The sequence below is a fragment of the Lissotriton helveticus genome, chromosome 8 (assembly GCF_964261635.1).
Source record: "Lissotriton helveticus chromosome 8, aLisHel1.1, whole genome shotgun sequence".
NCBI lineage: Eukaryota > Metazoa > Chordata > Amphibia > Caudata > Salamandridae > Lissotriton > Lissotriton helveticus.
This window is the reverse complement of record NC_136069.1, coordinates 840,706,985-840,731,444: the sequence shown is the minus strand read 5'-3', so window position 1 is coordinate 840,731,444 and position 24,460 is coordinate 840,706,985. Positions and strand designations below refer to the sequence as shown.

The 24,460-nt window shown below is 44.6% G+C and overlaps 1 protein-coding gene across 1 annotated transcript in view; it reads right to left on the bottom strand.

Moving 5' to 3' along the window:
* Positions 1 to 24,460, bottom strand: part of LOC144772946 (adhesion G-protein coupled receptor G2-like) — a 1,412,864-nt gene that overhangs the window by 638,978 nt on the left and 749,426 nt on the right. The window lies entirely within an intron of this gene.

The window sequence follows — 24,460 nt, the reverse complement described above, 5'->3', positions numbered from 1 at the left end:
ATACTTAACTTACATTGCCTCCAGGATAAGCCTTACTGCTCGTGTCACGTTACCTAGAGGGTGAGCAGGGTTATCTTTGGCATGTAACTCCCTTGCCCTGACTAGAGTGGTGGTTTCTGCCTGGCTTTGGTGCAAGCCTCAGCCAACCGGAAATCCCATTTCTAACATAAACCTTCAGGGGCACATTTGTATAGGTGCATGCAAATCCGGCCGTCTAACATTATGGTATCCTGGGCCCTGACCGATTAATGAATAAGCAAGGAAGCATAAATCAAGCCGCTCTCGTTTGATTTGATGTCCTCCAATTGTCTGGAGATGAAACCTTTCATGGTAAACAGTAGGCCCAGGTACTAGGTACAGGTACATGGGCAAGCAGCGCATGGTGAAGCTTTACAGAGAGGCATACCGGGGTCGGTAAGCGGAGCGCTGTGGGTCGGTAGTGCGACCGTTGGGGTTTTAATTTGCTCTCACACTTTAAGAATAAAAAGAAACTTGTACTTGGTTGGCGCAAATTTGATAGGGACTGTGTTCTTCGCAAACACATGGGTGGTGCTTTGGGTGATGGGTGCTGTACTTCAAGGGGCTTTACTCCCAAAGTGGGCCAGGATCACACAAAGTACAGGATGAGAGTGCGGTGTCAGTCATATGGGGCGATTTATGAGAAATATGCCAGGGTAGCGAATATGACATCACATACTTTATCAGTGATATTATCAGGGTTCATCTTTTGTCCCAATATATACTAAAGTTACGGACAGGCTCTGTGTGCAAAGAATAGTTAGTTGTCTCCGCAGGTGCTTCTTTCGCAGTACAACAAGGTCAATTTGGTCTCCAACGCGGGGATTGTGCGCCGCTATTCCGTTTACAAAGGGCTCTCGCTTTCTGCTGTTGGCACCTGGCTTACGTGCAGGTGACCTGTCTGGCTGTGGCGGAAGTTGATTAATGAGATGGTCCCATTTGTGGGTGAGCTTGCTACTCATTGAAGGGAGACACGTAATGCAATGTTCTACATGTTAAGGTTACAGTTCCACCAAGGCAGATCAGATGCATTTTCAATATGCTACGCAGCAAAGCCAGAATTGTGGCTTCAGTTATCTTATGCAACTAACAAGCATTGTTAAAGCCAATGTACTGGCGTGTTGTATGTGCACTATAGTATTGCAGTGGATATCCAGAGGTAATGTCAGAAGCCACAAATTAACAATCTGCCTGTGACACCATTTACCAGCTCAATGGTGGGAAAGTATAACCATACACCTACTCAGGAAATTTCTACACAAAGAGAGGCACTGCGAAACACTGAGACTGCATTGTGCAATTGGCTACGAGGACCTTCATGGGGAACACCTGCGGGCACCATATAGAATCAGGTACCATGTACACTGGGTGGGCATTCCCCTGCAGCCAAGGGCAGGTATCAGATCACTTCAGTTAAGACACAATCACCCACGAGTTAACCAGGACAGCAGGCGGGCTGTGGTAGTTGTCATCTAACAAGTGGCGCAGAGAAGTTTTGTAAACACTGCCTTAGAGCCAAATGGCGTCAAGATATTATAGACCTTCTGGCATCCCTATATTCAGGAAAAGAGCATGTCTTTGCACATAATATTCCCCCCCTGATTCCCACCGACTTGGCTGCTCCCTGGTTATCCTTCTAGGGGCTAGAACCATGAGATGGGAAGCGGCATCTTCTGCCACCAGTGTCCCAAATTCATTGATAGTCAATGCTGGTGTAGAGGTACCTTGAAGGGCGTAATTACGCCTTGGGGTCAAACGGGGTTGGAGTATTAGGTCCACAGTCCCTAGGAATCACTCCGCATTCCTTCAATCCAAATAAGGGCAGTTAGTAATACATCAGCGAGTGGGTAACTTAGACCAGTTATCAGCGTCAGCATCAGCATGCCCGGGGACACGCACACTCCACAAAAATACAAAGCTGCATCCAGTAGGGTACCAAGTGGCATAAACCAGTAGATAGTTTGAATACATTTCTTTCTGGCCTTACTGCGGTGTGGAGCCGATCTCATTGAAGGGTACGCCCAGGTGATAATGGTGTGCTTCTTAGGTTCTCATGACCGATTAAGTTTGTGATAGCACACCAAGCTGATTGTGTAAGGCCATCCTGTGCTGCCGTCCCAGGAAATGGGGGAACAAGGTGTCAAGGACAAAAGACTATTAATAGAGCATTTGGCACGTCCAGTGTTCAACAAAAAATTTAAATTCAGCGGGCAGGTTAACTTCCCCCCTGGGGCGGCTCAGTGTGGGCAGTGTGTTGCCCTGCCCCCCTATTGTGTATGCTAGGGTGGGAGTAAGTAGGACTTAGTCAATCCTTATGTTAGGCTCCATATGACCGGCAGTGGGCACTGTATAAAATTGGACATCCTCTGAGCAGGTATGCCTATGGGGGTTTCACCACCGAGGGAGCTGAGCTGACGATTTCCATAATGACCATGGGAGGCTGGGCAAGGGCAGGAGGGTTCCCCAGCTCACTGTCACATACTTCTAGCTATGGACACTCGGGTACGTCCGGATTTAGAAAGTAATAGGACGGTGCAAAGGCTAAAGTATAATCCTTCTCGCCCTTTAGCCCAAAGCAGGCAGGCGGGTGTGGGAGCGGACAGCTAACAAGTAGGCTTCTGTCCCTTAGATGTGGGGCACAGGTGTGCTGGACACAGGGTGCTAGATGGACAGCAGCTAGGTGAGATCAGCAAATTCAGGGGGCCTTGTAAGCCATAGTGTCTGAATCTTCCCCACCCAGAGCTGGCACGGGGCAGAGTCATGTGGAGCCGTGGGACTTTCTCATACGAGGATCAGTTTGTGGCACAAGTTCACATGCCAGAAGGGCTTTTGGTTTCATCACCAGTAGGGAAGTATCCCTTCCCTTGGATTGGCAGGGGGCCTGTAAATGGGAAGTTGCAGGTGAGAAAGGAGCTGTTTTGGTGGGGGGCTCTGTCGGCGACGGTGGACGCCGCCAGAGCTGTGGCGGAGTTACAGGGTGATCTGGAAGCAAATGGGTACAGAGGGTACCTCTGCACGGTACATAGGGGTACCAGAGCCCAGGAGCCTCATAGGAGGTTCCTGGAAACCGTGTTGGCGCCCCGTTAGTCCTTCGGGCGGTTGTGGGCCTGAACAACCGGAGGCTTGCCTTGCTACGCTCCGCCCTGAAAGGGGCGTGAGTAATAAGGGACCAGGTGACACGTGATCCGGGAGGAGGATCACCAGAAGGGGCAGCACAGCAAAAGATGTGAGACAATCGCCACAAACTCTTTTACTACTCTGCTTAGACCATCATATGATTAATTGAATAATGGTTTTACTTCTGTAGATCCCTGGTAGCCGAGATCCTAGAGGCTCAAAGCTCTAAAACCCAGAGGTGGCTCCTCCATGTGGGTGGAGGAGCATCACCCCTACTGCTTTCTCGCAGTCCGAGAAGCAGAAACATAAAATGATATAAATATAATTTTATGTTTCTGCTTCTCGCACTGCGAGAAAGCAGAAGGAAGGTGTGGTTGGTTCAGGTTGGGGAGGAATCTTTGACAAAATATCGACTACAAAAATATCTACCTACCAAAATATCGCAACAAAAATATCGAGGACAATAATATCGAGATCCTATCTCTAACAAGGTAAGTACAAAAATATCCAAAAAAATATATCGATGTCAAAAATATAGTTTTTTAGAAAATATTGTTTTATTTTAATAAAAAAACAATCTAATATTAAAAAAATAATACTTATAAATGTAATAAACATAGTAAAAAATATATTATAATATTTAAAATTAATAAGTAATGTAATAAACTAAGAATAATAAAGATATAATACATAGTATATACTTCATTATTAATAACTCTAAAATAATTATTTTAATAACTTATAAATAAATGAAAATATAATAAATTACAAATAATTTTATATACATGAAATAATAATATAAATAACAATTAATAACAATGTTAAACTAATAAAAAAAATTAAATACATTTTGGATAGCGTAAGGGTAACAATTACTATTCCCACTCCAGAGAGTGCAACAGTAGGGAAAGTGTTGGATAGCGTAGGGGTAAAAATTACTATTCCCACTCCAGAGAGTGCAACAGTAGGGAAAGTGTTGGATAGCGTAGGGGTAAAAATTACTATTCCCACTCCAGAGAGTGCAACAGTAGGGAAAGTGTTGGATAGCGTAGGGGTAACAATTACTATTCCAACTCCAGAGAGTGCAACAGTAGGGATAGTGTTGGATAGCGTAGGGGTAACAAATACTATTTCAACTCCAGAGAGTGCAACAATAGGGAAAGTGTTGGATAGCACAGGGGTAACAATTACTATTCCAACTCCAGAGAGTGCAACAGTAGGGAAAGTGTTGGATAGCGTAGGGGTAAAAATTACTATTCCCACTCCAGAGAGTGCAACAGTAGGGAAAGTGTTGGATAGCGTAGGGGTAAAATTACTATTCCCACTCCAGAGAGTGCAACAGTAGGGAAAGTGTTGGATAGCGTAGGGGTAAAAATTGCTATTCCCACTCCAGAGAGTGCAACAGTAGGGAAAGTGTTGGATAGCGTAGAGGTAAAAATTACTATTCCCACTCTGGAGAGTGCAACAGTAGGGAAAGTGTTGGATAGCGTAGGGGTAACAATTACTATTCCCACTCCAGAGAGTGCAACAGTAGGGAAAGTGTTGGATAGCATAGGGGTAACAATTACTATTCCAACTCCAGAGAGTGGTACAGTAGGGAAAGTGTTGGAAACCGTAGGGGTAAAAATAACAAACTTATAAATAAATGTATTTTTTTAAATAATAAAAATATTAACTGTTAAATAAATATAAACCATTTACAAATACCAATACATAATTATTAACCCCTTCCATGCGCATGACGAGCTGAGCTCGTCATGAGTTGCGCCGCTCGCATGCTCATGACGAGCTCAGCTCGTCATGTAACGCGGCTTTTCGTAAATAGCCGCAGAAGCGCAAAAATCGCGGCCGCATGCATGCGGTTAAAAACGTGATCAGCAAAATATTTTTAACCAAAAAAATAAAAATAAATACCATATAATAATATTTAATTACCAATTAATAATTAATTAACAATGATATCATTAACCTAAACAATTAATTAAAGAACATTATTACTTAATTACATTTAAATTACTTCCCACCCTATTCCCCTATAAACCCACAACCCGCTACAGAACATAATTATCAATTAATCAATGAATTAAATTTAATTACCAATTAATAAAAAAAATATTTATCAATTAATTATATTTAATTTATAATTCTTACTAATTAATAATCAATGTAAACATATTTAAATTACTTCCCACCCTATTCCCCTATAAACCCACAACCCGCTACAGAACATATTTATCAATTGATCAATTAATTAAAATTAATTACCAATTAATTAAAAATAATTAACAATTAATTAAAATCAATTGATAATTCCTACTAATTAATAATTAATTAAACATAATTAAATTACTTCCCACCCTATTCCCCTATAAACCCACAACCTGCTACAGAACATATTTATCAATTAATTAATTAATTAAAATTAATTACCAATTAATTAAAATTAATTACCAATAATTAAAATTAATTTATAATTCCTACTAATTAATAATTATTTTAACATAATTAAATTACTTCCCACCCTATTCCCCTATAAACCCACAACCCGCTACAGTACTAAAATACAAAATTAAATTAAATTACATAAAAATAAATTAAAAACATAATAAATACATAATAATATACACAAAAACACTTTAAAAATTGATATTAGTAACATCGAAATTATTATCATCGATATTACTGACATCGATATTTCAAACTTCGATATTACTAATATCGATATTAAATCTATCGATATTACTTACCTTCTATATTATGTCCCTTCGATATTTAAACTTCGATATAATTGTATATCGATATTTAAATATCGATATTTTGTCTGCATACCGTTGGGAGGAGTGGCTAGCCCAATGTTGTGGGCGCTGACAGGGCCAACCAAACCAGTCATGCACACTCTCCCGTGCATGCAGCCTGCATAGAGAACACGGCCTCCCCATAGACGCCTGTACAGTCTTCGTCCCAGCCAATCACAACGTTGCCATTGCAGCATTGTGATTGGCCTTGGGGAGGGGGCTGTGGCTGCTTCCTGCAAGGGAGACGCGGGACCGGACTGTCGAATGTAAGTTTCATTTTTTAAAATTTATAATTAACACCCCGTGCGACACCCTCCCTGGGCGACCCCTCCCCCACTCGCGAGTCATGCCGGCCGCGACTGCTAAAACCCCTCATCAAAGTAATGATTCATGCAAGTTTCACATAACAATGATTTAAAATAACTATAAGCCATTTGGTTTGGAAAGCAGGAGCTGCAATGGGCGTTTGCTCCCACTTTGCACGTTCCCAGGGCACTTTGATATTACAGAAAGGGACGCAGAAGCTTGTGCTGCCCCTTCTGTAATACCGATAGTGCTGGCGCACTTAAAGTGCCAGCGATATCTGCAGGGGGCATTCTCTCATTTGCATGGGCGTGTGCCCCATTTAAATGAGGGAAACCTTTGCCTCTGTGCCCGCACCGTATTACAGACGCAAGCACAGATGCAATGAAGATGCAATGAAGCTGTCAGGAGTCGCACTGTCAGTTCGCTCCCTGAAAGCAGCCCTCTGCAGTGGGTAAAGGGGGTCCTATAGACACCTCGGACATCCTCTTGCATGCGGGTGCAGTCAGTGACTGCACCAGCCTGCAGAGGGATCTCTAATCCCCCTTCAAAGTGCAGGCGGGTTTACGCCTGCACAGTGAAACACGGAGCGGTTGCCTCAAAGCCGCTCCGTATTTCACTCCGATGCGCTGTGGAAGCACAAGTTTGCAGCAGCCATAGGGGCAGCGCGTTCTTTGTAATAGGGCAAACTTTCCCTGTTGGTGCCTGGCGAACCTGTTTTAAGGTGCACCAGGGCGCAAACATAGAAAGTGCGCCCAATACATAATAGGGCCCCCAGAGACTGAAGTTGTAATCATGATACCCAGTCTGAACAAATCTGAAATACCAATATATCTCCATGGGTCTCAGTCCCAATAACTAGTCTTTGGGAGCCCTAAGAGACGTGTGATTCAATGATTCATTCATCATAAGTATTTGTGTTGATCTAGTGAATATTTGTAGTCAAAATGATTGTGAATAGAGATGGATGCTCTTTAGATGGATTAGGAGCTGAAAATGACGGCACTGTCCAACTATTTAAAATAGCACCCTGCCCACCTTGTTTTCCTGTGAGTAATCTCAAACATTGCATGTCTACTACTTCTGCAGTAAATATGCCTGTCGATCACGGAGTCGCGTGATCTTCAGGAACCACCTAACATGCCTCGCGGAAACCACAACCATGTACCCCGAACATGAGATATTACCATTTAAAATTCTCCTCGAGGGCCTCATCATTTTAGCTGGCGCAGTCGTTTACAACCCTCCAGGGCAACAAGTCAATGTAGGTGCTAAACTACTGACTCAACTGCTACCATTTTGTCTAAAATATAAAAATTATATGGTCGTCGGAGACTTCAATGTCCATTACGAAAAAACAGACGCCCCTGGATCCTCCCAATTGAAATACGACATGGAAATCCTACAATTCAAACAATGGATCGAGGGCCCTACGCACTTAGCTGGACACACCTTGGATCTTCTCTTCACCAACATAGAATCAACTACCATAAACGAAATCCTTCCCCTGTCTTGGTCCGACCATTCCCTGTTATCTTTCTCATTCAAACTTCCTGGTAAACCTTTAAAGTCTAGATCTACCCCTCTTACCACCAATAGAGCTTGGAGACTAATCAACGACCCTAATTTTCAAAATCACTTTCTTGAGACAGAGGTCACACTAATGGAAGACTTATCTATCTGTAACAATGTCACTCTCCTAGATACCGGAATCCGCCAAGCGCTAGACAAAATAGCCCCTATGCGGGAATTAAGGAAAAAAACTGCCTCTACGGAGAAATGGTACACCCCCTTCCTTAAAAGTCTTAAAAAGGAATGTCAAAAAGACGAACACCGGTGGAGACAAACAAAAAACTCGGAAACCAGAGCAAGCTATGTCACCAAACGAAAACAATATATCCTAGCCATCAGAGACGCAAAAAAAGCGTACTTCACTCAACGAATTCACGAGAACCACAATTCCGTTAAAGAATTGTTTAAAATAGTGAAAGAGTTCAGCGACCCATCCAGCACCTCACAATCCCTCACCCCTTCAACTGAGGCTTGTGAACGTATCAGCACTTACTTTGTGGATAAAATTAATAAAATCTACTCTACCTTCACCCCTCAAAACACTCCTATCTTGCCTGAGAATACTGACAAGCATTCTCCCACAACAAACCAATGCAATGACCAACCAGACTCAGGTAATACACCGCACCTAACTAGCTTCCAACCATTTTCTGAAGAGGAGGTATCAGCGGTATTAAAAACAGTTAAATCCGGCTCCCCTGCGGATCCCTGCCCTCACTTCGTGTTCTCCAAAATTTCATCAACACTCTGCCCTCTCATCACTAAGCTCTTCAATAAATCACTTACAACCGCGTCGTTTCCGGAACCCTGGAAACACGCATCTGTAACCCCCCCTCCTGAAGAAGGCTGGATCTGACCTCTCCAATCCGGAGAATTATAGGCCAATCTCCCAGCTCCCGTACCTCTCCAAAGCCTTGGAAAAACTGGTCAACACACAACTATCCCGATATCTGGAGAGCAACTCACTTCTGGACCCCTCCCAGACAGGCTTCAGAGCCAATAATAGCACTGAAGCAACGTTGCTGGCAGTGTCGGACAGTATCAGATGCACCACAGACCAAGGTGGATCAGTGGCACTGATACTGCTTGACCTGTCAGCAGCGTTTGACACCGTTTCACACGATTGCCTACTAAACACCCTTTTAAGTAAAGGAGTGCAATCCACAGCACTAAACTGGATTAGATCTTTTCTTAGCAATCGTACCCAGGCAGTGCACATGGGCCCTTTTCACTCTAAACCCTGTCCCATAGGCTGTGGGGTCCCACAAGGGGCCTCGCTAAGCCCCACTCTCTTCAATGTTTACGTTTCATCACTGGCTAACATTGGAAGAGGGTGGGGCATCGGCATATGTTCTTATGTCGATGACACACAGCTGATGGTGACAATGGAGGAAGGGCCGGAGATAACGAAGAAAAAGCTACATAGTTGTCTCACCGAAATGGCCCTATGGATGCATAATCACTGCTTAAAACTCAATGCCGGAAAGTCGGAAATATTACTGTTCGGAGGAGCTAAACTTACATGGAATGCCACATGGTGGCCACCCTCATTGGGATCAGCCCCTACCCCAAAACAGCATACCAGAAATCTGGGCATCATCATGGACGACGAATTGTCCATGAAGGACCACATACGACTACTCTGGGGCAAAGGCTTTGCAATACTTAAACTCCTGGCAAAAATCTTTCCCTGGATACCATTGGACTGCCGACGCACAGTCACTCAAGCCCTTTTGGTCAGCCGCCTCGATTATGGCAATGCACTTTTCGAAGGGATGAATGAACAACTCTTCTCCCGCCTACAGGTTCTACAAAATCAGGCGGCCAAACTGGTCTGTAATAAAGGCAGGCGAGACTCAGCATCCGCCTGCCTTAGGAAACTCCACTGGCTACCGATGCGCCAGAGGGCCACTTTTAAAATACTCTGTCATGCGCACAGAGCTCTCCATAAGACTGGTCCCACAATCCTTCAAGGGAAAATTGACTTCTATGTCCCCAACAGGAGCCTAAGATCAAATCACCTAGCTCTGGCCAAACCCAAACGTATTTATAAAACTAGAACGGGCGGACGCGCCTTTTCATATCTGGCAGCCAAGAGGTGGAATGAGCTACCTGTTGATCTCAGACACACCATAAACTACCTTCAGTTCCGCCAAAAATTAAAAACTCACCTTTTCCCCAAAAATTAATCCCCCGGCATAGCCATCAGCAGTCTTCCTCGTTTTCACAGCGCCGTGATATCCTATGGGATGAGTGTTGCGCTTTACAAATACCGGAAATAAATAAATCTGCTTCACATCAGATAAAGGGTGATTACAAGCCTAAAAAAGTGCACTTAGGAGAGGGAACTAAAATGCCCAAACAAGCTCATGAAGATAACCTACATAGGAATAAGATAAACGGTTTAAACGAATGCACTGGGGAGAGGGGGTGTGGCCAAGATGCCAGCAAGGTAGGACGTGTCTCGCTGCCTCTCCCGCCGACCACCGCATATAGCACTAGACCTCAGCCACTCATAGCCCTAGGAATACTGAGAGGAGGTACCCCAACACAGCGCAAGCACACAAAGCCGTTCGTAAGCACGGTGAAAGTCCTTACTCCGGGGCACATATTGCGTTGACTTATCATAGTCAAAGCGTCCATATGACACGATAACTTCATGTGCATTGGTCAATAAGGAACTGTTCGAATTGACAAATTGAGCCATAACTATTGCCAGTGTACTCTGCCATTACCCCAAAGACTTTACTGACGGCGTGAAAATATAAATTCCAGATTGGCAGTTATACAATCATTTGAAGAAGGGAATAGGATTATATTTTCCTTCAGAATTGGAGTCCTGAATGCAGTTAGATCGTTTAGGAACTGCTTATTTTCAACTTAGGGACAAGCCTTGAGAAATTCAAGCAGGACGAAACCCGCGTTGGCTGCCTTGGTCTTGTCTACATTGGAATAAATTTGAATGATCAGATACGGCCACAACTGTGAATCAATTCTTGAAAACATACAAATTGAATTTGATCAATCCATTGTGTCTTTATGTTGTTGCATTACTGTGTGAGGATAAGAGTAACAACGTTCTGGTGTGCTTCGGTGCATTTGTCTCATAATTTGGTCTAGACTGCGGCTGCAGGTCTAGCAGATTTTTACCCAAGGCGGGTAGGTAATGTGGCGTCAGGAGAGCACCCATGTACAAGGTCATGCTATAAATTAAATGCTTTAACACAATATATTTGACATATAGATGTGCAGATCTGATAGCATATCCACCTGATGAATATAAGTACCCCAACACAGCGCAACATCTGTGGAGCCCGGGAGATGAGGGGGCTGCGACCGCCGGCACCATAGACTTCAGCAATAAGCCTGGTGCTGCAGGGCCGGTCCTGCTGGCCCTCTGGTGGTTGCCCGGCACGGGGGACTGTATCGGCCTCTGGAGCGGCCCAGGAGCCTCCGAGGGGGCTGAGTGCTGGAACTAGTGAGCCACACTGCCAAGCTGGTGCCCCGCTGGTGGGGACTCATCAGCGTAGCGCGTCCCAGGGCTGGTCGGGCGTGGCCATGGATCGGCGAGACCTGACTGCCGACGTTGGCCAGGGAGGCCCCCCCAGCCATTTAAAGTGGTGGTACTGAGATGGGTCCGGCTTCAGGGTGAGAGACAATGGGTGCGGACCAGATAGCCGCTGCGTCCTCGGGCTGGCAACTCCACAGAGGGGCAGAGAGAGCAGCGACGGAGGCCCGATCGCACCGGAGCAGCATGGAGGGAAGGCGGGGAGACAGATTGGGCTAGCCAGAGGCCCTTCGGGAGACCTGTGCATGTACAATTCAGCGTATGAACTGTGCCGTGGCCCAGCAGCCATGAGTGCCAAATGAAGGGAAGTCCTGCTGTTTGGAGGGGAGAGGGCCTATAGGCCCGCGCATATCAGCAAAGAGCCTGAGACAAGGCCTGAGCTCTCCGCACCACACGGACACGCACCGCTAGGAGCCAGCACACAGCCGGCTCCACTGCACCCAGGTGGAAATCCCTGGAGAACACCCCGGGCACTAAACAGTGTCCTGGAGCTGCCTGGCATCCTTTAGGGAGAGGACCGAACTCGGGTGGAGAGCGGCTGGGCCTGGAGGTCTCGAGCGTGGCCGCCATTAGAGGTGGTCACCGAGGGTGGGGCCCAGCGCCCTACGGAAGTGACCCGGCTAGGTCTGGGTGCGGCTTTTGGTTGTGTCATACGGCACCCCACTTGGCCTCGGTTCTGGCACAACACCCCAGTGGATATTCGCTGCCTTTCGCCTCCTGCCAGCGGCTTCTCTCCCGGGTCCGGTCTGGCTTATGAGCACATGGCTTTCAGGCTCAAGAAAACCCGGCACGACAGGAGCTTAGCAGCGGTTATCCCGGATCGCCGCCTGGACGTCCATTCTCCGCATCAAACCTAGTGAGCGGCTCCATAGTACCCAGAAGGGTGGCACCTGAGCCACGTGTTGAAGCATCAGAGAGGGCCCAGATTGAGAGGCTGACCAACAATGTCTGGCAGTGGGGCCAACAGCAATATCAGGAGCCCGCAAGCACATACAGGGGAACACCGGTGGTTGCTCTCGAACCAGACGGGAAAGGCTCCCAGCCGAGCCTGTTCTGCAGCACACTGAGCTTGACTGACTGACTGACTGACTGAAATATTTGTAGAGTGCACGATTGCCGCAGCGGGCTCTGTTTATTCTGGGTTGGCAGATGAGGTCGAGGGTGGATGACCTCAATGCGCGCTGGGGAATGTATCGGGCCAGCAGGTTGTTGAGGTCGTCGGGTCCCTTGCCGTGGATAGATCTGTGGACAAGGCAGAGAGCTTTAAATTGAATGCGGCGTCTAACCGGGAGCCAGTGTAGCTCCCGAATAGCTTTGGACGTGGGGTGGCGTCTAGGGATGTTCAGTAAGGCTCTAGCCGCCGCATTTTGGATCGTCTGAAGTTTAGACAGCTGTTTTTCTCCTGCTCCCAGGTAGAGGGAATTGCAGTAGTCAATGCGGGATAACACCAGGGCTCCCATTACCGTTTTTCTGAGTGTATCTGGGATATAGGGAAGAACTTTCCTAATCAATTTGATGTTGTGAAAACAGGCTGAAGTCACCTGGTTCACCTGGGCTTTACAGGAGAGTTCCTTGTCTAATAGGAAGCCGAGGTTTCTAACCTTGTCTACGGGAAGAGGGCAGGTTCCTGCTTCAGGGGGCCACCATAGGTCGTTCCACATGGAAGCTTTGTTGCCAAACTCGATAACTTCGGTTTTATCCGTATTAAGTCTTAGGAAGTTGTTGTTCATCCAATTCTTAACCTGAGAGAGGCAATTCCTGAATCGTTCTGCTGTGGCGTCAATGGATTGAGAGATGGACACAACAATCTGTGTGTCGTCGGCGTACAACACCAATTGTAGTCCGTGAGATCTAATCAGGGCCGCTAGGGGGGTGACGTAAAGGTTAAAAAGAGTAGGAGACAGTGCTGAGCCTTGTGGAACACCGCCCGGGAGAGAGAATTCAGTGGATTGCAGTTCATTCCAAATCACTTGATTAGTGCGGGTGGTTAGGAAGGAGGCAATGAGGGCTAGGGCAGAGCCGGTGAAGCCTAAGGATGTAAGTCTTTTTAATAGGACGGCGTGATTAACGGTGTCGAAGGCCGCTGTGAGATCTAAAAGTATCAGGGCCGATCGTCCACCTTCGTCCATGGTTTTGCGAATTTTTTCAGTCGCCATGATGAGGGCAGATTCCGTGGAATGTAGTGATCTGAAGCCATGCTGAGATGGATCAAGTAGCTTCTTTTCCTCCACATGCAGCATTATTTCCTGATTTATAGCTTTTTCTAGAATTTTTGATGGTAGTGGCAGACAGGAAATGGGTCGATAATGTTTGTATTCAGAAGGATCCAGGGAGTCTTTTTTAAGAATAGGCCTAATGCAGGCCATTTTCCACTTATTTGGAAATTCTCCTAGAGAGAGGATTTTATTGAGCAAAGGAGTTAAGGTATTAGCAATGACCTCAGGGATTTGATGTAGCACATAGGGGGGCATGGGTCCAGCGGAGAGCCGGATTTCATCTGAGTTAGTAAGTCATGTACTTGCTGTTTTTCAAGTACAGAGAAGCTGGAAAAATGGGGGGAAGTCATGTCGGTAGGTCCAACTTTGTTGTGGGGTATGATGGATACTGTGGAGCTAAGTTCATCATACACTGATTGTACCTTCTTTTGAAAGAAGGTGGCCATTCCATCGACAAAGCTCTGATCAGGGTTGAATACTGTGTCTCGTGGAGTTTTTGTTAGATGGGCAACAGTTTTGAAAAGTTCCCTGGAAGAATTAGCTGATTTTTTGTTTTTTTCTGTGAAGTAGGCGGCCTTTGCCTGAATTATTATGGATTTGTACTCTTGTAAGGTTTTTGAGTATTCTAGTTTTTTCTCGAGGCTCTAGTCAGAGCGCCAGCTTCGTTCTGCGCGTCGGCACTTAATCCTAACAGTTTTTACCTTGGCCGTGTACCATTGAGCAGTGACGAGTCGTTTGCTGGATTTCTTTGGTTCACGTGGGACCAGCTCGTTCACCGCGTCAGTAATCCATTTGTTGAAGTTGGAAGTCCAAACTTCACTACTGCCGTGGTCAAAGTCGGGAAGAGTCTTTCCCAATGCTTCAGCAAGTTGGATGGTTTCAAGTTTTTTCCAATGGCGGGAAGTTTCAGGGGGCGGGTAGCTTCTGCGCTGAGTCGCAAAGTTTTTTAATTGTAGATTAAAATAGACGACATTATGATTCGACCAGGGTATGGGGGTGATGGATAAAATTTTGATGGAATGACAGTTCGAGAAAATCCCATCGAGGGTATGTCCTGCTATGTGGGTGGGTTTATCGATTAACTGTTTCATGTCGAAACTGAGAAAGTTGTTGATAAGAGTGGCTGAGTCAGGATCGTTTTTTAGCTCTAGATGATAGTTGAAGTCGCCCAGGATGGTATAAGAGGCTGTATCAAAGGTGGTTTCTAGAAAGGTGTGTATAGCTTTGGTGAAGGGCGTCCTGGGGCCGGGAGGGCGGTAAACTAGCAGTCCTTCAAAGATCAGATGATTGTTTTCCTTGATCTTAAAGGTCATTGCTTCGACTTCTAATTCTGGTTGGGCGCAAATGATTGTTTTCAGGTGCGACCGGTGGATTATCGCAGTACCTCCCCCGGTGGACCCTGTTCGATTCAAGCATTCGACGGAGTAGCCTATGGGCGTGGCGATGTTCCAGTCGGGTCCGGAGGTCTGAGAAGCCCAAGTTTTCGTTAGAAACATGAGGTCAGTGCTGTGATCGTTGAGCAAGGCTTCGATCTCGTGTTTATGTTTGGGCATAGATCTTACATTGAGTAGTATGCATTTGAGGGACCTATTTTTGTGAGACATAGTATGGGCCCGGTAATCGGTGGTATAAGAAGTGGCCTGTAGCAGGTTACTCACAGCAGGCTGCGATTTTTTGGGAAAGGGTGGTTTGGGTGGGTTCTGTGTGATAGTCGGTGAAGAGACTGGTATTTGAATGTCACAGGAGGGACATGTAAGGGGAGTATCGATGGTCCCAAGATCCGATTTAGTCGGTTGATCGCAGTAGCGTTGATCTAGTTTGCATAAGTCGTGTTTAGAATATTGAAGGTTGGGAAAATGGGCAGAATGTCCGGTACTCGGCACGGAACCGGCGCGGACGGGTGCAGACGGGCTTGCCTTAGGCGTGCCTTCGGCGCGCCCGCTGCGCGGCCGGTGATAGCACATGTTTATATAGGATGTGAGGCGTAGATAGGTGGGGGGGCGTGGCCGACCGTAGTGGGCGTGGCCTCAGGGAGTCCCCGTCCGTGCTGTCACTGGAAATAGACTAGGGCCGCGGCGTGATGAAATTGTTCCCCTTTGGTGTTCAAAGATATAATGTCGATATCTTCTACCTTCGTTTAGGTCACCTTTATGATTACATTAAATCTGCTTTGCTGTTAATATTATATTCTGTGAATACTTCTCTTGGCCTGCAGCTTTCTTTTTAGAATCGTATTTGCTGGTTTGTTTATCCTTCTATAAGGGGGGTCTTTGTATCTTGACTCAGGATCCATCTTCTAGACACATTCCCTGGAATGCCTGTCGCTGGGCTTGGGTGCAAGTTATTTATATGGTATCTTCTAGTAATACAAATGAATCTCCCTAAATCTTCTGGTTCATGGCATTTCTTGTGTTCGCCGTTGTTTGTGATAAGCCCGGTTGTGATTACAGCAGGCTCAAGAGGATGCTACATTTTCCCCAGTGCAGCTCTCTTTGCCTAGAGCTTCTTCCTCATCGTGTGTTTTTCAGCCAAAATGCCCGTCGAACGGTTCATGCTTTTCTTTTTTTTTTTTTAAATTATTTTTATTGAGATGTTTCGGATAAAAAGAGGTAAAAAAAAAGAAGCATTACAGATATCATTTCATTACAGAATCAGAATAAATACAATGGACAATATAGATACATACAATAAATACAAATACAGCATTAGATGATAAATACCATCAATTAGATAAACAGGGTTACAGAGAAAATACTACAGTAGGCATAGATAGGCTAATCATAAACCATAGGCAATTCCTATTGCGTCTTTATATTTTCATTGTCTAGACACCCTCCATTTCTTAACGGGAGCCCATATATTTCTGCCCAGTTCTCTTGTTTTCTTACCCTTAAAATCATACAGGCATTCCTCGATATTGTGCATTCCTAATAGCCTATTTAACCACTGCTGAAATGTAGGTGCTGTAGGATGTTTCCATCCAGCGGAAATTAATAGACGCAATATAGCCACTGAAATAAAAACCAAGGCTTCGACTCCAGCTTCTGCTCTCAGTTTGCCATCCATACCTATTAAGACAACGGCAGGGGATAGAACGATGTTTTGTTCTAGCAGCCCCTCCAAAAATAGCTGTATCTCACTAATAATCGGTGTTAGATTCGGACATTTATAAAACATATGGAGGAGATCAGCTGGACCCATATTACATCTGGGGCACATATCATTATCTCTAACCCCCCAGGCCAATAATTTTGCTGGTGTATAATATAGATTAAAAAGGGTCTTATAATGCTGGGCCCTCAAATTTGAGGACCTAAAAATCTTTTTATTCAAAACTAGGGCTAGGTCTAAATCCACATCTGGATCACCAAGTTTCTGAGCTAGGGTAGTTTCTGTTTTTTCCATATCATCCTCCAGCTCTTGTTGGAGATTTTTATACCCGATTCCAATTTTACTCCCTCCCCTTTTCAAATATTCTACTATTGGGTTGCTCAGCATAAGGGATACCCTCGGCCTAAATGAGCGGATAGTTTGTATAATCTGCCCATATAGAAACCACTGGCTAGCTGGGAGCCCAAATGTTTGCTGAAGAACATTAAAGCTAAGAATCTCATTGCCTAGCATAACATCCCCTAGGGACCTGACTCCCAACTCCCACCAAAGACGGCTATTTCTATTTTGGCCTAGGTGGGCAAAGATACTTGATTTCCAGAGATCGATGTTAACATGAATTTTTGGGATTTTCAAAAATTTTCTTACCGATTTCCAGGTTCCCCATGCCCCCATTAGTATCTTGTATTTGGCCCTCTTATAATATTTCCAGTCAATTTCACAGAACAATAACCCTGTTGCTTTGCTACCCACTAAGAGCTCGAAGATGGAAGGAAGCACCTGGTTACCTGGCTGGGATTCTACTGTTTCCAGATCATATTGAAACAATACATTCATTTGAACCGAAAGACATGTCCAATGATACAACCTGATATTGGGCATCTCCAAACCACCCCTCTCAAGTGGTAGGGACATGTGAGCAGTTGATCTCCTAATTTTCCCATATTGCCAGATAAAACGGATAAACATTGCTTCAATTTTCCTGATCATCCATTCTTCCAATAGCAAAGGGATGACCCGGAATAAATACAGGAGTTTAGGGAACATGGTCATTTTTAATACATTTACCCTACCAATCAGTGAGAGATGCAAAATATCTATCCTCTTAAGCTCCTTTGTGATTGAATCTATCAGTGGCATGTAATTATCCGCAATTATCATATTTACATTGGCATTCACCCTTACCCCCAGATACACCGCTGATTCCACATATCTTTGATCTAGCTTATTAATATTGCTTGTACATATGATTTGTGTCTTTTCCTCATTCAGGCGATACCCTGACCGTATACCGAAGTCTTTAGCCAGCTGGCATATCTCAACCATAGCTTGTTGAGGGGCCGTTGTTATGATTGCCAGGTCGTCAGCGTAAGCCAGAAGTTTAGTCGTGTAGCCATTCAGTGTCACTGGAGTAATCTGTTCAGACAATAAAAATTTTTGGATAAGGGGGTCGATATACAGCGAAAAAAGAATCGGGGAGCAGGGGCATCCTTGACGCGTCCCTCTTTTAATTATTATTTTTTCTGAGCTTTGGCCCATAACCATTACCCTAGCCACCGGATCACTATACATCGCCTTAATTGCCCTTATACTCTTATTCCCAAAACCTCTTCCGGCCAAGATTCCCCACAAACAATCCCAAGTCACACGGTCGAAAGCTTTCTCCGCGTCGAGGAGGATCATGGCCATGTCTCCTCCCGTGGCAGCATGGGCATCGAACAATGCTATTGCTCGCCTTATATGATCCGTGGTGCCTCGACCTGGCACAAACCCATGCTGCCACGGGCGCATTAATAAGAGAAATCGGTCGATACGAACCTGGACTATTCTTGGGTTTGCCTTTCTTGTGGAATATGACAATATTTGTCTCTTTCCAGGAATCAGGGATAGAGCCCGAGCACACTATGCCAGTAAACAAATCCAACAATATTGGGGCAATTTCCTCCTCTAAACATTTATATACTTCTAAGGGGAGCCCATCCGGACCCGCCGCCTTACCAGCTGCTAGTTCTTGAAGAGCTATCTTAATCTCGGTCAAAGTAAGATCACAATCCAGCATCTCCCTACTACTTTGATCTAGTTCTGGGCCATCATCTTGGAGAACAGGATTTTGTACCTCCCTACCACCCTCTTCATCATACAATTTTTGGTAGAACGTATGGAAAACCCTCAATATTTCTTAGACTCAGTATATTCATTTCCATTTTCCTGTATGCTAGTGATCAAGTTTTTGGATCTCTCCTGCCTAATCCGAAGTGCTAATGTCTTTCCAGCCTGTTCCCCTGTCTCATATCTCTTTGCCCTAGAAGATTGATCCTCCCTAGACTCTTTCTGCGTCACTATTCCCTGGAAGTCGGTTTTGATCGTAGCCATTTTGTTCAAACTTGCCTGACCATCTACTCCCTGTACTATCTCTCTAATATGCTGTGCTTCTACTATTCCTAATACGGTTCATGCTTTTCTACTGTCACATTTGCTACTGAGGCACTAAGTAGGCAAATAATGGTTGTGTGCTTTCTTCCTAGAAAAGTTACAGGTCGAATGTGCTGGTCATATTTCCAGTGGCAGTTTGACGGCAACAGCCAATAGTTCTTGGAGCAGCTTTTTTTTTTTATCAAACCCATCCCTCTATCTTTAAGCCTTTTTCTAGAATTACAAAAACCTCATGTCATTTTGGCGGCTGCAGTCCTCCAATTCCAAGTTTTCCTGTGAAGACTTTATATTAATTCCTGCCCTCAGTGTGGTGTATGTTGTTTTCTCCTATTTCCACAACTTTAACTCTTTTTCTACCTTTTAGAGTCGTTTGGAGAGGCCCATCATTTCCACCTTAAAGGGTGTTATCTAAATTCAACATTTGTAAGAACAGGAGCGCGATGCATATCCCATTTTTCCAACATGTGCAGTGTTGACTATGTATTCCACAGAAGAGGCTGTAGGTGCGATGAGATGATTATTCATATTGCAAACAGTGCACTGTGCTCAAGTGGGATAGGCAAATTAACTTTAAAAAGATCAAGTCACCCACTCTGACAAAAAGACTCCCTGTTTAATGCAGAGGAAGAGGCCCTCGAAGAGAGCAGAACGAGCATCTTACAAATGAGGAAATAAGGACACTCCTCCTTATAAATACAGAGGGGTAATGGTCGAGCGTGAATGAGCTCGATGAATAGGATCCTCCCATCAGTTGCGCATAGTGAAAACGTCTGTACACGGATTCCACAACATTGCTGATATGACCCTCGAGTTCCTAATTCCGGTGATCTACAATAATGAGACATTTGCTTTTAAATTCATCCTTATCTCTGCGTCCCCTGCCATTGTAATTAGTACCACTTTTATACAACTAAATGAAATGTGTACATGATACAGTCAGACTTCTGTGTGATGGGATATATTTTGTCTGCTTTGGAGAAACTGAGGGAGAGCATTATACGAGACCTAAAAGAGTAATACATGAAATTATTGTATGTAAGTTAAATACAAAGGCAGAATGTAGAGACTTGTAAACCTTTTAATCAAACCAGAAACAGTGTGAGTCTCCTCCACAAGGGTAGTTGAACAGTCCTATGTTATTATGTGGGGACTCTACAGGTGTAAAGATACTACTGGTAAAATACCTTTGTGAATAGCAAACAGTTCTACACTTACACAAAAGTGTACGTTTACCTTTGTAAACTGGCCCTGTGTGTATTCTATGTTTGGATTTTAGTCAATAAAAGCTAGAAATCTATATACCCACGTAACTGTAGGGAGTGTTCATTGTCAGAGAGATACTGGTCTCCTAGTGGTGTCTTTGGGAAAACTTGGAAACAGAACATTCTATTATGTGGCATACAGCTAATCTCCCTGCCTAAACAGGGGGTATTTATCTCTCCAAGTAGGACAGACCTATTTTGTCTTCCTTTGGAAGGAGAAGAGCATGCAAACAACTCTCACCAGGAGGTAAGTAAGATGAACTATTTAAAAGCATTGAATTTAGACTTTTGGGCCCGATTTAGAGTTTGGGGGATGGGTAACTCTGTCACAAACATGATGGATATGCCATCTGCCTTATTACAAATGCATGATATCCTATGGAGCACGTAATAAGGCAGAAGGGATACCTTTCTTGCTCAAGATGGGGTAAGTCGCCAGCCAAACTTGAAAAAACTCTCTAAGAGTTTTAGCTACTATAGTCTACCCTGGAGCCTGTTCATTTATAGCAAAGCACTGATTGAGGATATTTAGGTGTAAAAGCTTGAATTAATAAGAAAGATATTTGTTCTAAACATGTGCAAGCGGATACACAATATAACTTGTGGTAACCCCATTCCAGTAAAAGCCTTCTTTACCCAATAATTCCTAAAGTGAGAAGAGATGCAGGAGACAATATGGAAGCTCATTTTAATTAACCTTACAGCGCCATTTGGAGACCTATAGTCTGTCTGTCAACTGAAGTACACGTGGCAGCTTCTGTGATGAATACCTGGCAGCCTTTTTGGAGAGCAATCTCTCATTGACATGATGACAGAAGTTTACTACCATATTTTGCACAACACCCTGACGTACTCAGCCAAGGAGCTCAAAATTCATACTAGAAAAAAGATGGCAGCAGCAATCAGTGGAGCTTGGACAATTCCAATTCTAGATTGTGCTGATATTATTCAGTCTTTTTCCATGTTTATTCAGTCTTTCAATGGACAAGGCTGTAATAGTCAGTCTGAGGACCTCCATTGACTTGCATGTCAGAGCCAATATTTGTTTTCCCTTCCCGGGTCTGCCATGCCTTGCATAACATGCCCATGCAGGGACAATCAGTGACGGTCACCCTGCCCCAAATGAGGTGGGATGACCAGCACAGAGACTTGGTTGTGTCTGCGTGGTGTACCGAAGGGGTCAGTTTGGAGCACCCATTTGACATCGCTACTGGTACTTAGTTACAGGCTGCCTATTCTGTTTTTGATCTTTAAATTTTTTTTTACAGCACATTGTAATCATAGCTGCCTTACCATTGTTGCTCATATTCTTGCAACACCAATAAAAATGTTAAGTTTGATTGCGAAACTGGGATGAACATTTGGTCTCAAGGAATAAAGGAAACAACTGTTGAGTAACATTAGAGGGCTCATTTGTGTCTGACGCTAGCATTCTCAAGACCTCAATCTATTGTCAGGGCAGAAGTTTTCACGTTTGATCTCATAATACAACGTCCCTGATGCCCTGACTTAATGGCTTAGACTCTACTTTTATAGGCCTAACACGTTTTTTTCTTTTGCTGGCAGATTCTTGCTAGCTAGATTTAGTGGCTATGGAGCATCAATTCATGAAATGGCTCTACAAATCAAATCGGGCTCCCCCGATGACCCAGCGGCACTGAACAGATTAAAGGAGGGCATTGAACTTCTAATGCCCAAAATACATGAACTAATAAACACATCCTTCAAATGTGGAGAGGTTCTGATGGTATGGAAACACGCAATTGTTATACCTCTAAAGAAAAAGCCCTCAGCCAACCCCCAGCTACTGGAGAACCTACTTCCTATCTCCCTACTCCCCTACATATCTAAACTCACTGAAAAGGCTGTGAACTAGCAATTGGAGGAGCATATCAATAAACACAACCTCTTCATCTGACGCAGTCAGGCTTTAGAGTATCCTTCTCGACCGAACCCGCTCGGCTTTTTGAAACAGAGACCCTACGGAGGCGAGCGGATGCTGGTCATATAGTGCCTTTGGTTCTGCTGAACCTAAGTGCCGCCTTTGACGCGGTATCCCACAGGCTCCTCATCCAATGCTTAAAGATGTGCGGTCTGAAGCTCTACAGTGGATGCGGTCCTTCCTGAAAGATCGCAGTTTCCAAATAGTACATAAATCCCATCGCTCAAAAACCCTACCACTGCGCCAAGGGGTCCCATAGGGATCTATTCTGAGTCTCACCCTTTTTAATCTATACATTGGACAATTACAAGATCTCCATGGTGTTGTATGCTAATGTCACTCATCTTGTGGTGACCCTGGCACAAGATTCTGGTGAATCTGCACTACAATTCTCCTCCTGTCTCAATGATTTGGCCTCCTGGATGTCCAACAATTGCCTTAAATGAATGATAACAAGATGGAGGTCATGATCGTGGGGAAATCACTTTCCATCTGGGATACAGCCTGGTGGCCTCAAACACTAGGGCCTATCCCTGAGTCCCAAACAAGGAAGTGGCAGGGAGATGCTTCAGCACCTTGAAGATGCTGAAAAAAACCCTTGACTTCCTCCCTGTATCTACTAGGAAAACCCTAGTTCACACCCTGGTGACCTCACAACTTGATTACAGGAATGTCCTCTATCTAGGGGCACCAAAAGCCTGCATGATGCGCCTCCAGCGCATCCAAAAAGCAGCGGCACGCCTTGTTCTCAATCTTCCTAGCCGTGCTTCCTCGATAAAAGCCCTAGACTCTCTACACTGGCTGCCTATGGAGAAAAGAATCCTCTTCAAAGCCATGTGTTTCTGTAATAAGATCCTACAAGGGAAAGGCCCCAGCTACCTGCATGACTTTCTCACTCTGTGCAATCCCAGCCGCCAGCTAAGATCGACAGGAGTATACCTGCTCAAGGTCCCCAGGATAAGGAAAGCTAGGAGGGAAGCTCGATCCTTTGACTACCTAGTGGCCAAGAATTGGAATACACTTCCTCTATGGCTACGCGCAGAGAAATCTGAACCTACCTTCCGCAGAGGACTGAAAACCTAGCTGTATAAACATTAGCCCAGCAGTCTCCTCTTGCTGATATGCTTCTAGCGCGGGGACACACCTTTTGGGGTAGCCAGGCTCTCTACAAATAAACTATTATTATTATTATTATTATTATTATTATTATTATTATTATTATTATTAGTCAAATAAGGGGGTGTTCAATCACTTCAATTAACTGTGCAGGTGTGATTGGTCTGATCATGCACCATTTGTTCGGAGGGTTTGTTCAACCATTTTCTTCAGTCTGTCACACAAATCAATGTCTTTTTGCCATTGAGTATATAGTATATATTTATGATGTTTTTAAATATTTCTTAACAGGATATTCGTCTTATCTCAAGTGGTTAGTTGTGGTACAATTAATTCGTTTTCAATATAATCACAGAAGGCATCAGTTGATCTCACTGTTGTAGATGGAGAGCAAGCCATGTCTGAGTCAGCTGGCATGTGCCTTGGGCAGCGATGGTCCAGGAACAAATTAGCTTTAGTCTGTATATAATGATGCCATGTTCTCCCATCAGAGAGTACCAGCAAGGGAGGCAGCTTGCAGCTTCTAGCCATGTGATCTCACAGACATAGTAGGGAGGTACTTGTTAGACCGGACACCCTTCGGTGGAAGTCTCCCCAACTTTTTGCCTTCTTCCCTCCTATTTTGCTGAATTTGTTTTGGTTGGCCTTAGGACTCAGTGCACTTTACCACTTTTGGCCAGTGCTACTCACTCCCTAAAACATAGTAAATCTGGCTTACACCCGATTGGCATATTTCATTTAATTATAGGCCCCTAGTAATCCCAGGGCCAGTAAAGTAAATGCTAATAGCAGACTAGCAGCACTTAGTGTGCCATCCACGTAAGTAGCACTTTAAAACATGTCCCGGATTAACATTGCAGCCTGTGTGCAGTTTTAAACTACCAATTTGACCTGGCAAAATAAAACTTTTACAAAAAAAAACAGTGAATGGAGGGTCTGAGGGGAAAAGAGATTAAAGACCTATATGCACCCTACCCCTAATCTAAGTAGTAAAAAACACAAAGGGG